The sequence below is a fragment of the Rhinoraja longicauda genome, chromosome 11 (genome assembly GCF_053455715.1).
Source record: "Rhinoraja longicauda isolate Sanriku21f chromosome 11, sRhiLon1.1, whole genome shotgun sequence".
NCBI lineage: Eukaryota > Metazoa > Chordata > Chondrichthyes > Rajiformes > Arhynchobatidae > Rhinoraja > Rhinoraja longicauda.
This window is the reverse complement of record NC_135963.1, coordinates 20,701,963-20,715,866: the sequence shown is the minus strand read 5'-3', so window position 1 is coordinate 20,715,866 and position 13,904 is coordinate 20,701,963. Positions and strand designations below refer to the sequence as shown.

Here is a 13,904-nt window from a genome sequence, read left to right as displayed (position 1 = left end):
GAGTTGTGAATCTGTGGAATTCTCTGCCTAAGAAGGCAGTGGAGGCCAATTCTCTGAATGCATTCGAGAGAGAGCTAGATAGAGCTCTTAATTAAGGATAGTGGAGTCAGGGAGGGGGTATGGGCAGAAGGCAGGAACGGGGTACTGATTGAGAATGATCAGCCATGATCACATTGAATGCTGGAGCTGGCTCGAAGGGCCGAGTGGCCTCCTCCTGCACCCTATTGTTTATTATTGTCACCCACAGTCCGGCAGTTACGTTCCTACACAGCCAGGCAACTCGCTCCGGCGCCGCTGGAATGGCCCAGGCCGAAATAATTTGGGCGAGTTTAATTCCCGAACGTGACATGTTACCTTGTTCGGGGCTAATTCTCACTTAACTCGCCCGGAGAGTTAAGGTGGGTTAACTTGGCAGAGGCTGAGCTGAGGTGGGTTGGGTTAGGTACCTCTCGGTTCACAGTTGAGCGCGTGGGGCGGGATTTGATCAACGGCGGCATCTGTTGATCTCTGTTGGCACATGCGCAAAGCAGGGGAAGCGGATTGCCTGGTCCCATCAGGGGGCATCATCGGCCCGCCCCAGTGCAGCCGAGTCCAGCCCAGCCCAACCCGCCCGGCGCAGCCCAGCGACTCCACTCTCGTCGCCAGCCAACGCTCTGCTGCCACTCGGGCGGTCGCCAAAGGTGAGTGTGGCTGCCGGGGTGGCCAGATCTCACCTCCACCCAGACAACTTTTCAGTCGACTACTACTACTCCTGCCCGCATTTTTGTTGTGTGTGTGTGTGTGGGGGGGGTTTCCCCCCCCCCCTCACTGAGGCGTGGCATCTTCCAACCGTCATTGATTGCATCACTTGTTGAACAGTTTTTAATGCTTCTTTTATGGCGGTCCGCAACCTCGTTGAGAATTTTTTAATTTTTTATAAAGTTGTTTCCTTAAACAAGTTTTGATTTGGCATTTCGAAGTGGGAGCACATTTGAAGGGTAGTAGGGCGGAGAGGTGCATTTTCCAAAGACTTTCTTGAAGTTCAAGGATACTCGGCCGGGGAGGAGGGAGAGGGGGAGGGGGAGGGAGAGGGGGAGGGGGAGGGAGAGGGGGAGGGAGAGGGAGAGGGGGAGGGAGAGGGGGAGGGAGAGGGGGGGAGGGAGGGGGGGAGGGAGGGGGAGAGGGGGGGAGGGAGGGGGGGAGGGAGGGGGGGAGGGGGGGAGGGGAGGGGGGAGGGGAGGGGGGGGGAGGGGGGGGGGAGGGAGAGGGTTCCTGTGTGAAGTCGGTCTTTTGGTTCCATTATTTTAGTTTGCAACGGACGCCGGTTGTGTTGAGGTGGATGCAGGCGGTCCTGTCGGTGTCGGTGGTGGTATTTGTTGATTTTCTGTGGGTATGGTGATGTAGGCTGTGTCCGCGTACCACCCGGTACTGCCTTGTCCTGGTCTCTCATTACTCGTTGCGATTAGATTAACCCTCCACGCCAGAGGAAGAGAACACCGTTATGGGAAAGAGTGGTTATATCACGGGAACAGGCCTTTCGGCCCACGATGTCTGTGTCGAACACGCTGCCAAATTAAACTTATTCCTTCTGCCTGCACGTGAGCCATGTCTCACCATTTCCCTGTCTATTCATTTCCTTCTCTGAGAGCCACTATCGCATCTGCCTCTGCCAACGCCTCGCAACGCGTGCCAGACACCAAAACGCTCAATGTTAAAAAAAAGAAAGCCCCACACACCTCCTTTAAACTTTCTCCCTCTGACCTTAAAGCTATGCCCTCTAGTATTTGACATTTCCACCCCGGGGAAACAGCTTCTGATTGTCTAACCTATTTATATCTCTCGTGACTTTGTAAGCTTCTGTCAGCCTCAGACTGAGCACTCCCGCATTCCAGTGAAGTCGATCCTAGTTTGTCCAACCTCTGCTGATTGCAATTATTCTCCAATCCAGGCAGCATTCTGGCAAACTACCTCCGTGCTCTGTTCGAAACTTCCACATCCTTCCTGCAATGGGGCAAACAGAACTACACACAATTCTCCAAATGTGGCCTAACAACTTTTTATAAAGTTGTAACATGACTTCCTGACTCTTATCCTAAATGCCCTGACTGATGAGAGCAAGCATACAAAGGCAGCCTTTGCCACTCTATCTAATTGTGTTGCTGCTTTAAGGAAGCTATGGATTTTAACTATCTGTACATCAATGCTGCTAAAGGTCTTGCTTTTAATGTACAGCTTACTCTCACATTTGACTGCCTAAATTGCAACACCTCACACTTGCCCAGATTAAACTCCATCTGTCATTTCTCCCCCGTTTTCGAAAACTGATCTAATGCAGAAACAAAGAACTGCAGATGCTGGTTTTGTACCATAGATAGACACAAAGTGCTGGAGTAACGCAGCGGGTCAGGCAGCATCTCTGGAGAAAAAAGGGCGGGTGACATTTCCAGTCGGGATCCTTTGGACTCGGAAGCAAAGAACTGCAGATGCTTTTTTATACCAAAGATAGACACAAAGTGCTGGAGTAACTCAGCAAGTCAGGCAACATCTCTCGGAGAAAGAATGGGAACGGTCCTGACCCGAAATGTCATCCATCCTTATCTCCAGAGATGCTGCCTGACCCGTTGAGTTACTCCAGCATTTTGTGTCTATCTTCTGTAATGGATCTGTATCCTTCTGTCTCCTTTGACAGCCTTCTTCACAGTCCACGACCAACAATTTGTGTGTTATCTGAAATGTTACTAACCAACCCATCTGCCTTTCTGTCAAAGTCATATATACACAGATGCACACGCACACACTCTCACATGCACACACTCTCGCTCGCACGCACACTCACACACACGCACTCGCACTCGTACACACGCTCTCGCAAACTGACATGCTCTCGCAAACTGACACGCACACGCTCTCACTCACGCACACACTCGCAAACTCTCACATGCACTCTCTCGCGCACACGCGCTCTCACTCGCGCAAGCGTTCTATCGCTCACACTCCAGCTCTGATCCCAGATATCCAGAAAGAATGTCTCCCCTCTATCCTCTGTCTTCTATGGTGAAACCATTTCTGAATCCAAGCAACCCAGTCACTGCATCTTAACCTGCTAGATCAGCCTACTATGAGGAAGCATGTTTTATGTCGCTTTTTCAGGACCCTGGGGCCTTCTAAAAAGGTACCTTTCAGTTTTGTACAGTTTGTACAAGTGTAGTAACTGTTAGTATGAGGAAACAAGAAATGTGGCCAGGGCAATGGGATTTCCGCAAAATGCATTTGAGCTGACTAATTGGAAGTGTCTTGGAAATGATGCTGTTATGAGCCTAAGCCTAGATTTAGAAGTTTTTTCAGTGTGAACCTTTTTTATTGACTCAAGAGAATATTACCACACATGTTGGCATTATAAAGAAGGAGCAAAACTCAAACTGCTGGAAGAACTTAACAGGTCAGGCAGAAGTGCAATGGGCCATCAATGCTTTGGGTCAAGACGCATCCTCTTGACTGAAAGAGTTCGGTGACGTAGATAGCATGAAGAGCAGAGGAAGGTGTTGCAGGAGCTAGCATACGATAGGTGGATTCAAGTGAGGAGTGCATTGGTGGATGCAGTCGGGGGGGGGAAAGAAAGGGATGAGGCTGGGATGTGATAGTTTAGTTTAAAGATACAGCGCTTGTAAACAGGCCCTTCGGCCCACCGAGTCCGCACCGATCAGTGATCCTCATGCATTAACACAGACCTACACACACTAGGGAAAATTTACACTTATACCAAGTATACAAACCCAAGCCAATGAACCTACAAACCTGTATGTCTTTGGAGTGTGGGAGGAAACCGAATGCCTCGGAGAAAACCCGCGCAGTCACGGGGAGAACGTACAAGCTCCGTATACACAGCACCTGTAGTCGGGATCGCACCTGGGACTCTGGCGCTGCAAGCGCTGTAAGGCAGCAACTCTATCACTGTGGTCGATAGGTCGAGGTAACTAGAGGATGTAGATGTTGGAATCTGGGAAAGGAAGGTGGATTGTGGGAATAATGAAGGGAGGTGGGGTGGGCAGACATGAGGAAACGAGGGTGGGGTGGTGGATGGATGTGGAGGTGACTGTGACCCAGTTGGTGATGGGTAGATGGAGTGGCTGGGAAAGAAGCTGGATGAAAAGGGACGGGGTGTTGTGGGAAAGGAAGTGATAACTGGAATTACCTGAAATTAGAGATTTCATACCATTGGGTTGTGAACTACTGAAGTAGAAAATTAGGTGCTTTTTCCTCTAATTTTTGTTTGCCCTCACCATGGTAGTGGAGAAGGTAAAAAGGTTCATGTGGGAATGGGAATAGGGAGCGGAATTGAAGTAGCTGGCAACTGGGAGCTCCATGTCCCATGAGGATAGAGCACAGGTGCTCGGCAAAGCGATTGCCAAGTCAGCGTTTAGACTCATCAACGCAGAGGAGGTAACATCAAGAGCAGTTCATGCAATAAACTTGACTAGAAGAGGTGCATGTGAATCTTTGGTCCACCTCGAGGTCCCTTGATGGTGGTTGGGGTTGAGGTGCAGGAACAGGTGCTACACCTCGTTGCGGGGAAGGTGCCCCAGCTGTGAAAGGGATGACCGACTCGGAGAATCATGGAGAGAGTGCTCCCCCAGAAAATAGAAAGGGGTGGGGAGGGGAAGATGCGACAGGTAGTGGGATCACAGTGTAGCTCGCCTAAAATTTACACGGATGATGTGCTGGATGGGAAGGCAGGTGAGGTGAAATGTATGAACCAAGAGGGCTCTATCCCTATCCTGTCTGGGGAGAGGGGGATGAGATGTACAAAAAATGGGAGAGATGCGGGTGAGGGCATCATCACTAACAGTGAGGTAAGTCCTATTTTCTGAAGGAAGGAAGGCATCTCCAGGGTCTTGACATTGAATGGCTCATCTCGAGAGCAAACGAGGCAGAGGCGGAGAAACTGAGAAAGGGATGGGAACCTTACAAAAGAAAGGGTGAGAGCGGATGTCTAGTACTATGGGTGTAAGGGGGTTTGTTGTAAATGTCAATGGATACTTTGTCTCATCAGATGGAGACAGATTGAGAGAGAGGTGTCAAAAATGGGCCAAGTGAATCCCTCTCTCCCACAACATACTCTGCATCCAGATTCACCCATTGTATTCTTCTTTCCCACAACACTGCCTGTCAGGGCTTTTCCTCATCCACTCCAGCTGCCCATCACCCACTCCTCCTATAAGGTTCCCGCCACTGCTCCCACCTGCCCACCCATCGTCCCTTCCCATCAGATTCCATCATCTGCAGCCACTGGTTAGCTCTGTTATCAAGTTTCAACCTCTGTTATCCCCACCCCTCTCCCCCACCCCACTCCATGCACCATACAGCCTTTTTCACCTGGTTAACCTATCATGTGCCAGCTTCTTCTCTTTATATTTGCTATTTCCCCTCCACTCTCTGTGCAGAGGAAGGATTTCAACCTGAAATGTTGTGTGTCTGTTTCCCATCATAGGTGCTGCCTAACCTGCTGAGTTCCTCCAGAGGTTTGTTTGTTTGGGCTCCAGATTCCAGCATCTGCAGACTTTTGTTTCTCCAGTATCAAGAAAGAGTTGTCTATATTTTAAACTTTACTCAATTTACTCTAACATTATTGAAATTCATAACATTGGATAGATGAAGAGACTAGGCAATAAAATCTGGACTTTGGTTGTTGTTATTAACGAAAGTTATGTGGAACATGCGTCTCAACAAAGTGATTAATAGACAATGGGTGCAGGAGTAGGCCATTCGGCCCTTCAAGCCAGCTGATCATCCACAATCAGTACCCTGTTCCTGCCCTCTCCCCATACCCCCTGACTCCGCTATCATTAAGAGCTCCATCTAACTCTCTCTTGAAAGCATCCAGAGAATTGGCCCCCATTGCCTTCTGAGGCAGAGAATTCCACAGATTTACAACTCTCTGAGTGAAAAGGTTTTTCCTCATCTCCGTTCTAAATGGCCTACCCTTTATTCTTAAACCATTCGGTGGGCGGTATTTGGGGCAACAGGTGACTGTGTGCTCCACTGTCTGTGTTGGGTCCCCACACTCACAGGAGGCACTGTCCACGAGACCCCACCTCTTCATCGCCCACCCCATAGCGTCCGACGCCTGTCCTCAAGCGGTTGAGGGTTCTCCATTGCCTTCGGAGCAGGTCCTGGCCAGGGACGTCCATGGGTTCACCGATGCAGCAGTGTAGCCTAGATGGTTCCGCTGACTTCCATTGGTCTCTCCATCTCGTCTTGACCCAGGTGGCCTTGGAAGTGTCAACCAGTGTTGCACAGAGCAGCTCGTGGGCTTGCGTGGCGAAGGGGCGCCGTGACTTGAGGCGCACATGTCGCGGTGTCTCTGTGACGATCTGATGGAGAAGGTGGAATTCACTGGTCTGTGCCTTTCGAGAGAGGGCCGGCGTGGCTGCTTCTCGTCTGATGTTGGCCGGGGCGATGCCGGCAAGGACGGACAGTAGGTTTACTGGGGTGGCTCGTAGGCATCCGGAGACAGTCCGTAGGGCGCTGTTGAGGGCAACAATAGACAATAGGTGCAGGAGGAGGCCATTCGGCCCTTCGAGCCAGCACCGCCATTCAATGTGATCATGGCTGATCATTCTCAATCAGTACCCCGTTCCTGCCTTCTCCCCATACCCCCTGACTCCGCTCTCCTTAAGAGCTCTATCCAGCTCTCTCTTGAATGCATCCAGAGAATTGGCCTCCACTGCCTTCTGAGGCAGAGAATTCCACAGATTTACAACTCTCTGACTGAAAAAGTTTTTCCTCATCTCCGTTCTAAATGGCCTACCCCTTGTTCTTAAACTGTGACCCCTGGTTCTGGACTCCCCCAAAATTGGGAACATGTTTCCTGCCTCTAGCGTGTCCAATCCTTTAATAATCTTATATGTTTCAATGAGATCCCCTCTCATCCTAAATTCCAGTGTATACAAGCCCAGTGGCTCCAGTCTTTCAACATACGACAGTCCCGCCATTCCGGGAATTAACCTAGTGAACCTACACTGCACTCCCTCAATAGCAAGAATGTCCTTCCTTAAATTTGGAGACCAAAACTGCACACAGTACTCCAGGTGTGGTCTCACTAGGGCCCTGTACAACTGCAGAAGGACCTCTTTGCTCCTATACTCAACTCCTCTTGTCATAAAGGCCAACATGCCATTAGCTTTCTTCACTGCCTGCTGTACCTGCATGCTTACTTTCAGTGACTGATGAACAAGGACACCCAGATCTCTTTGTACTTCTCCTTTTCCTAACTTGACACCATTCAGATAATAATCTGCCTTCCTGTTCTAACCACCAAAGTGATAACCTCACATTTACCCACATTCAACTGCATCTGCCATGCATCTGCACACTCACACAACCTGTCCAAGTCACCCTGCATTCACACAGCATCCTCCTCACAGTTCACACTGCCACCCAGCTTTGTATCATCTGCAAATTTGCTAATGTTACTTTTAATCCCTTCATCTAAGTCATTAATGTATATTGTAAATAGCTGCGGTCCCAGCACCGAACCTTGCGGTACCCCACTAGTAACTGCCTGCCATTCTGAAAGGGAACTGTTAATCCCTACTCTTTGTTTCCTGTCTGCCAACCAATTTTCTATCCATGTCAGTACCCTACCCCATACCATGTGCTCTAATTTACAACTCTGACTGAAAAAGGTTTTCCTCATCTCTATTCTAAATGGCCTACCCCTTATTCTTAAACTGTGGCCCCTGGTTCTGGACTCCCCCAACATTGGGAACATGTTTCCTGCCTCTAACGTGTCCAACCCCTTAATAATCTTATACGTTTCAATAAGATCCCCTGTCATCCTTCTAAATTCCAGTGTATACAAGCCTAGTCGCTCCAGTCTTTCAACATATGACAGTCACGCCATTCCGGGAATTAACCTAGTAAACCTAGGCTGCACGCCCTCAATAACAAGAATATCCTTCCTCAAATTTGGAGACCAAAACTGCACACAGTACTCCAGGTGTGGTCTCACTAGGGCTCTGACTCCATTTTTGACTCCAGCATCTTCCCCACCACTGATGTCAGGCTAACTGGTCTATAATTCCCTATTTTCCCTGTCCCTCGTTTCTTAAAAAGTAGGATAACAGTAGCTATCCTCCAATCCACAGGAACTGATCCTGAATCTATAGAACATTGGAAAATGATCACCAATGTGTCTACGATTTCTAGAGCCACTTCTTTAAGTACCCTGGGATGCAAACCATCAAGCCCTGGGGATTTATCAGCCATCAGTCTACCCAACACCATTTCCTGCCTAATGTGGATTTCCTTCAGTTCCTCTTTCACCCTGATGGTCCTCTGTTCACTAGTGCATCTGGGAGATTGTTTGTGTCTTCCTTAGTGAAGACGGATCCAAAGTACCTGTTGAACTCGTCTGCCATTTCCTTGTTCCCCATAATAAAGAGCGTAACTAACCATCCATTAATTGTATTGCTGCTACCTGTTTCAAACACAACATGCGGTGGTGGGTTCTGCATTTTTGTTATTCTTTGTTAAGAAGTTCCTCCTAAATTCTTTAATTTTCAGTTATCGTTTATAATCCCTTTGGTCATATATTTGTCTGATAATAGAGTCAGTTAATAATTTTGCACATTTCTATCAGCTTTCCTCAGTCTTCAAGATTAAGCACACTCTTCATTCTCATTCCTAACATTCTGATCGGCTTCCATTTTCTAATAGTAGAATTACAGATGCTTTCCTTAGATTTAAAGAGCTAAATCTAGATGTACTTTGAGTTACATGGGGCATTACAGTTTCATATGAATATTGTCAAATTTAGCAACTCTAAGTGTTTTTATAGCAACACTGTACATAACAAAATGAACAATGCATCAGGGCTCTCTTTTTTATCTACTGGGCTTGTCCTTCCATATCCTCGCAGGAGCTACTTTTTCTCATCTCCATTTATGATTTTACAATTAAATTTTGGGGTAAAGTTTTTTTTGCTTTTAACCTTTATGAAGGGCTGTACAGTGGTGCAACAGTAGAGTTGCTGCTTTACAGTGCCAGAGACCCAGGTTTGATCCTGACTAACGGTGCTGTTAGTTTGAGTTTGTACATTCTTTTCTCTTACATGGGTTTTCTCTGGGAGCTCTGGTTTTCTCTCACTCCAATGACTTACAAGTTTTTAAGTTAAAGATAGACACACAATGCTGGAGTAACTCAGCGGCACAGGCAGCATCTCTAGAGAGATGGAATGGATGACATTTCGGGTTGAGACCCTTCTTCAGGCAGAACTTTTTGGTAATTGGCTTCAGAAAGTTGTAAAATTGTCCCTGGAGTATGTAGAATAGTGTATGGGGTGTTGCTGGTCAGTGCGGACTCAGTGAACCGAAGGGCCTGTTTAAGTCTAAAGTATAAACCTATGTTGTTTCCCTATGTTTTAAACACTTCCTTACTAGCAATCTGCTTCTGCGATACAGACTAATATTTATTTTCCCCATCAGCATACTCAAAGTAATATACCCGACTGCCTAATGTTTTGCTCTTTGTTGAACTTTATTGTGTGCAAATTGTCAGGTGTGTTTCCTATGTCACCACAGTGAAAGCGCCTCAAGTTCAATAGCAACGAAACGCCTAAGGTCTTGAAAGATGGCTTTTAAATACACATTGGGTTTTTTTAATCACCTTTGTTGATTCAGATTATTTTACCAACTTCCCACCTTGCAGAGCTAATCATTGTGTTTGTTGCTGAAATAAGTCAGTAAGATATCAGTCACTTTAACTCCAAGCATCTAATCGTAGGCCGCATTTCTGACCACATTAGGTATCTGCCTGTGTCGCAAGGAAGAAACATCCTTATCTTTTCAAAGTTTTATGGCAGAACACATCAGAGATTTGGAATGATGAAGCTTTGTAAAGATGGGTAGCAAGAGAAGGACAAAGTGAGATAAGCTTGGGCATTTAAAAGGGACGGTGGATATTTATAGGGTAAAGTTGTGGTGGGATGAGATGCTGTGAAAGTGGTTGTTTGCAGATGGACGATGTACAGTGAGAGATTTGGATTGACCGTAAAAGTGTAAGCTTAAAGGTCGTAATGTTATTAAGAGAAAAGTAGAGACATGTAGTTGTCATTGTGGGAAATAGATCTGAACGGAAATGGAGGTGTTTGAGGTGGAGTGAGAGTCACTGTTCATGCAATGGGTGTTACAGAAGAATCATGGCGAGGGATCGGGATGGGCATATTTACCGGGAAGACGCAGAGTAAAGTTGACTTAGAACTATGGGTTGCATGATGGAGTTTGGATGAGCTGTAAACTCTTACGCTATCACCTGTTAATTTGTGCTTGATGTGAGGAAGGAACCAGTGTGAGGAAGAAATGTAAGATCTCAAGCAGATGAAGTGATTAAGTGAGAAGGAGCAATTTAATTATTGGTTCACTGAGCGATGGTGCACTATGTAAATCAAAGCTATTAGTTTCCTTCTCTGACCACACCCATTCATATTATTGATTGATTTAAATAATTTTTTTTAATTGAATTGGCAAGTACTATCAAGTTGGTAACTATTTATCCTGGTAGAATTACTTGTCTGGCCTCATGTTTGCCTTCTGAAACACTAATTTGCATACTGTTCTTAAGGGGCATTGCCCAAAGAAATATTGACAGTTTAACATGTAGAATATAATTTTATATAAATGCATGTTTTCCTGACTATCTTTGAGCTTGGAAGTTGAATTAATAATTTTCAAAAATATATCTTTGTTGTTAAATTGGAAGATGCTTAAAGTATGCTGGCCTCAAGAGTTGTATGGACAGCAAAAAAATTGGTACATGCCAGTTGACATTGGCAATATTTCTAGGAAAGAAACCTGCAGATGCTGCTTTAAATCGAAGGTAGACACAAAATGATGGAGTAACTCAGCGGGTCTGGCAGCATCTCTGGAGAGAAGGAATGGGTGACGTTTCGGGTCGAGACCATTCTTCAGAATTTTCTATATTTCTAGCTATCCCTTCAAAATTCATTCACAGTGTTACTGTGCAAGGAGGTGCAGACATGGTACATTTTACTCTTTCATCATTCCCATCTATTTTGAGTTTTGGGTCTGGCAGCATCTCTGGAGAGAAGGAATGGGTGACGTTTCGGGTTGAGACCATTCTTCAGATTTTTCTATATTTCCAGCTATCTCTTCAAAATTCATTCGCAATGTTACTGTGCAAGGAGGTGCAGACACGGTACATTTTACTCTTTCATCATTCCCATCTATTTTGAGTTTTACTGTAATGTCCATTTCAGTATTTGAATGTCTATTGTGGTCGGGATACTATGACAAAATCAGGTAGACACCAAATACTATGACCAAATCAGGTTCAGCAGAAATTATGTAACGCCCTCCAGGCGCTGTAGCCAGTTCAATGTGCTGTTGTCAAGGGCCGTGAGGTCTACCCCTCCACCAGGGGGACGGAGGACAGTGCAGTCGAAAATGACGTGCTGCGCTGTTTGCTGGTCTGCTCCGCACACACAGGCTGCTGATGAACGCAACCCCCAACGATGCATGTTGGCATTGAACCGGCCGACCCCTGTGCGGAGCCGGTTCAGGGCGACCCACTCTTTGCGGGGCATGTCCGAGCCGGGTGGGGCTGTGGTGTTCGGTGCAACAATGAATTGAGGAGGTCGCGATGTCTGTTCCCAGCTGGTTCTCCATGCTCCTAGTATGTTGAAACCGGAGCCACAGAGGGTCGCTGCATGACGGGAGAAAGGGTGACGAGATGACAGGCGTTGAGGTCCCAGTTGCTGTGAATCGTGGGCGAGGTGGTGCAAAGGATGTTTTGCATCCGATGGGGCCTTGCACACCAGCCTATGAGTGAAGAACTCTCTGCAAAGCTTGGCGGGTGCGATACCTGCGAGCACCGGCAGGAGATCTGTTGGAGTGGGGCGTAGGCAGCCAGTGGTGATCCGCATGGTGTCGTTGAGGGTGGCATCTAGCTTGCTAGTATGAGCACTGCGGCACCATGCTGGGGCGGCGTACTCAGCGGCGCTGTACACGAGTGCAAGAGCACTGGTTCGAAGAGTAGATAACCTGGCACCTCATGACGATCCGGCCAAGCAACGCAGGAGGTTGTTCCGTGCCGAGACTAGCACAGAGAGCTTCAAGGTGTTTTTTGTAGAACAGCTGCTGATCTAGTTTCACCCCGAGGTATGTAGGAAATGGTTTGTAGGGTAGGGGTGACCCATTGAGGGTGACGGTTAGCTGGCGTTGAGCTTCCTTGTTGTTCAGGTGAAAGGCCATTGCGGTGCTTTTTGCCATTCTCAGTTTTAGTCTCCAGGTCTTAAGGTAGCCCGCGACAAGTTCCATATCCGCCGCGAGCACATCATCAACATTTGACCAACTCGTGTCCGAGTGCAGTAGGGCCAAGTCATCTGCGTATCCATACTGGCACGAGGTCTTGCTTTGCAGATCGCTGATATAGCGATTGAACAACATGGAGGCCAGTACCGAGCCTTGGGGAACTCCGTTTCTTAGGCGTCGCAGTCAGCTAGATTGTCCATCGCTGGTCTTGAGTACAAAACTGCAGTTGGCAAGGATGTTGGCAAGGAACTGCACTAAATGACGGTCAGGAATGGTTCGGAGGTGCTTCAAGATCAAGCCCTGGTGCCACACAGTATCATAGGTGGCGGTGAGGTCCACCAGTGTGATGCCCGCCTTGTGACCCTTTTAGAAACTGTCTTCGATGTCATTGGTCAGCTTGACTATTTGGTGGGTGGTGCAGCATCCACGCCGAAATCCAGCTTGTTCAGCGGGTAGTTGAGGGTCAACGATTGGATCGAGCCGGGCCAGGAGAAGCCGTTCGAGGAGCTTGTACGGGACACAGAGGAGTGAGATGGGCCGATTGTTCCTTGAGTCGTCCGCAGGCTTGTTTGGTTTTGGTAGCGCAATGACGGTGGCTTTCCGCCAGATCTTCGGAATGGACTGACCAATGAGGCAAGAGGAGTAAAACTCACGGAGCCAGGCCAGGCATTTAGGTTTCAGGAATTCTGGGGGGATTATCCGGACCCTGGGCATTTTCACATTTCAGTTGAGGGATGACAGAAGAAAGTTCTGCAGAGGAAAAGGGTGCTGACGGGTGCCCATCAGCGCCTGGAGCTTTCCAAAGATTAGTGGATTCCTGTTTGACAGAACGAGTATGGTTCTTGTCCGCGTCTTTGGAGTGGCCATTGGCCAGGAACTGGTGGGCGATGGAGTTGGCCGTGACAGGGCAATGCTTTGGGCAGGTACTTCGACCGGTGAGGCGATTGAAGGTCTTCCACGCCACCCTGCTGGACTGTGTGAAGTAGTTTCCTTGGAATCGGCTTGATTCCATTTTCATTTCCTTTTTAATAGAATCCTCAATATGCATCCTTTCACTTTTTTTTGTCAACACATTTTTTCCACCAAACCTCTTATTTGTCTCTTAACTTTGTAGGACCTTGAGGTGTTTTTTATGTTATTTGATTTCTTCAGCACTTGTAAAATTATATTGATACTAAATGCTGTTACATCAGGGGTACTAGTAAATCTGAGGTTGATTTTGAAATATTTTTATGAATTCAATTACTTTTAGTGTTGTAATTATCTGATTACTGAATTGTCTATTAATTATTTCAGTTAATTGACTTGCGCTAATTGATTTTGTGCTAACATATGTACATTAACAAAATGGATCATTGAAATCCTTCTTGGAGATGGTAAAATTATTGTAGCCTGTCCAATGAAGTTGTTTTAGCAGAGAATAAGAGAACACTGATGTTAAATGTTAATTTATTGATGGGTAGTTTTGACATATTAATATGTCTTGTTGGCTTTTCGAGGATTAAACTACGATACCCCTGTCTGAATATTTAAATCTCTAAACATGGTGTAGCCAATCATTTGGATGAATGGTGGTTGAAGGGAATATAATTTGCT

At 47.0% G+C, this 13,904-nt stretch overlaps 1 protein-coding gene across 3 annotated transcripts in view; it reads left to right on the top strand.

The window, feature by feature from the left end:
• The first annotated feature begins 590 nt into the window (after positions 1 to 590).
• LOC144598358 (very long chain fatty acid elongase 4-like) overlaps positions 591 to 13,904 on the top strand; it is a 49,296-nt gene continuing 35,982 nt past the window's right edge. The window contains exon 1 of one of the 3 annotated variants that reach the window (XM_078408426.1): positions 591 to 680. The gene's annotated coding sequence lies outside the window, so the exon portion shown is untranslated. The remainder of the gene's footprint in view (positions 681 to 13,904) is intronic. The other 2 variants (XM_078408425.1, XM_078408427.1) reach the window with 2 other exon arrangements.